The sequence below is a fragment of the Miscanthus floridulus genome, chromosome 11, assembly GCF_019320115.1.
Source record: "Miscanthus floridulus cultivar M001 chromosome 11, ASM1932011v1, whole genome shotgun sequence".
Classification (NCBI taxonomy): Eukaryota; Viridiplantae; Streptophyta; class Magnoliopsida; order Poales; family Poaceae; genus Miscanthus; species Miscanthus floridulus.
This window is the reverse complement of record NC_089590.1, coordinates 98465619-98468438: the sequence shown is the minus strand read 5'-3', so window position 1 is coordinate 98468438 and position 2820 is coordinate 98465619. Positions and strand designations below refer to the sequence as shown.

The 2820-nt window shown below is 53.2% G+C and overlaps 1 pseudogene; it reads right to left on the bottom strand.

The window, feature by feature from the left end:
* Window positions 1-1274: 1274 nt before the first annotated feature.
* Window positions 1275-2820, bottom strand: LOC136494406 (cationic peroxidase SPC4-like; annotated as a pseudogene).

Below are 2820 nucleotides of genomic sequence, written 5' to 3'. Positions count from 1 at the left end.
AAGCGGAGTAATGGAGAGCCAAACTGCCGAGAAGAAGTGTAGCGGATCATTGGTGCACGATCTTCCATGACATGCTAGGCCGCTAAGCTGGCCCACTGGCCCCGTTCGCTGGTCTGAAACTTGGCTGAAACTGGCTGAAAACACTGTTCTGGCTGAATTGTTGTGAGAGAAAAACACTGTTCCGGCTGAAAAAAGAAGTCGAACAAGCTGAATATGGGGTAAACCGAACAGGGCCAAGTGTAAACATTACCGTGGGCCGCGAGGGCCAAATAAAATTCTAGGTGGGGAAAACTCCCTCTCCCCGTGAGAGTAAAAAAAAGTCATGTTCTAGATGGCTTCATCACTCATCATGTATAAAAAGAACGATTTCTTCTCTATGTAACTTCACTTACAGAGTCGTTTCATGAAAATGGAGTTTGTCAAGAAACCAGAACTAAACTAAAGCGTTGGAGAAGTCTGCGAGGGCCTAAAATTAAAATACAGACGCCGGCGTGTGGTCGAGAAGCTGCAGCACAACGGGAGGAGGCCGGGTCCGGGTGCATGCATGAGCCCCAGTGCCCAAGCCAACCTCGATATATATGATGTCTGCCACTGCCCACTGCCTGGATAATAATTAACAAATTCACTGCATGTGCTCCATTATATTGTGCAGTGTGTATATCCACACGTCTAGTCTAGTATACGAAACTGCTTGCCACTTGTTGCGTACGTTATTGTTGGTAAGGTTTTCATTTTCCTATGCATGGCGCACGTAGGCACTTGATGTTGTCTCTGGCCAATGCAATTCATTGACCCTCCCTCGCTCTCATCAGCTAGCGTTTCAACTTCTTAGTTTCAAAAAAAAAGAACGTGCCATTGCGGGCGTTGTTGCTCGAGTCGCTTTTCACATTTAATTTCTATATGAATAGTTATATATGCGAGTTGATCAAAATGAAATGATGCCGGTTAGTGATAAGCTTACCTTTACTAGCTTAAAAAACTGACGCCATTTGGGCTGCTAATTGCTGCTGGTTACACGTTCTGGTCCCGCCAACTCATTTCTTTACTCTCGATCTGTTTGTGGATATGGATCATCGGAGTTCTTTTCGTACTTAACGCATGTTTCTGAGTGCAATAACAGGCTAGCTAGCTAGCACGGGTACAGCCGTACAGCGTTTGTAATGTTCCGTTTTAGGGGCCAAATTAATTAGCTGATTAAAGCCGCCACACACCTCTCTACTCTATCTAGTAATAATAAACAAACAAAGAAAAGAAAAACACTCGAACGAGGGACAAGCTTATAATAACGTGATGCATATCTGGTCTGGCTGATGGGCATGCATTTCTCACATGATGATTCATCAAACTACTAGCGTTAATAAAACACATATGCATATTGGAGTACATACTACAACCTGCCGCGTGCTAACAATGCACGTACTGGCAGGGCATTATTACACTACCGATCTCGTCCATCCATCGATCGATTCAAGCTAGCTACCTACCTCATACCTCACTGATGGCTCACTCAAAGCAAACTTAGCATGAAATAAGAACGTAGTACGTACACCTACTAAGGTGTATAGGTGCGATCCACAATCAATTAACGCGTTACACTTACACGTACATAGTACTGTAGCGTGCATGCGAGATCATGCATGATGTCTTATCATCAAGCGGCGGAGGCTGCAAAGCCCTCGTCGCAGGCGACGGCGGTGGCATCATCGCCGATGAGGGCGCTGACGTCGTCGAGGCTGACGCGGCCGTTGGGCCTGAAGCAGTTGCGGCGTATCTCGCCGGCGGCGGCGGCCTTGATGCTGCCCAGTTTGACCATGGACTTGGCGAATTGGTCGAAGAAGGCGCCCTGGTTGCTGGCGAAGGCGGCGACGAAGCTGGCCGTGCGCTGGTCGCCGGCGAGGCCCTGATCGGAGAGCAGCACCCCCTGGGCGCTCCTCAGCGCGACGAAGTACCTGTTGTCGAAGGCGTCGGGCGTGATCACGTCCAGGCTCTGCTTCCCGGTGCGGCCGGCGGAGCAGTTGGCGGCGAGCCTCCGGGAGAAGTCGTCGTTCCCCCTGATGAAGCTGCAGCTAGCCTTCCCGACGGTGTGGCCGCCGGAGAGCGCGACGAGGTCGGCGGGGTCGGCGAGGCCCCTGCGGCTGAAGGTGCCGAGGAGCGTGTTCACGTCGGAGAAGGGCGACGGGAGGGTGTTTACCTCCGCGTTCGTGGCCGGCCTGAGACTGTCGGTGCGGCCCTGGGGCATCGCGATGGACGGACCTCCGGCCAGGCTGACGGCGTCGCGGGTGGCCAGCGCGATGATGTCGGCGCAGGAGACGGTGGCGCCGCACACGGCGTGCACCTTGGCGCGGATGCTCTCGATGAGCTGCAGCGCCCGCGGCTGCAGAGAAGCGTTGGGCCCAAAGGCCTTCTCGCCGTCCAGAAGGATGGACGCGTCGCACCCCTAGTTTTATTTGTATTCGTTACATACATGCGAGAAAGTACAGAAGCGTTTTTCCTTTGTAAGTTTGTAACGGAGGCTATATATATGAAGAGGAGGAGTATGAATATGAACCTGGGGGAGGCAGTCATGCATGGAAGAAGATGCGGAGGAGGCCGGCCGTGACTTGGACGTCCTGGCCTCGCCCGGCCTGCACGGCGGCGCGCACGATGCCCTCCAGCTGCGGGCACGACGCCGCGTGGAAGTCCAGCGACAAACCACCGTCAGTGTCAGTCACCAGCTGAAGATGAGGCGGCACTGCGCCGACGGCGGCGGCCAGCAGCAGGCCAATGGCCAGCACGGAACTACACACCCTTCTCGCCGCCATCTCGTCTTCTACCACTGTA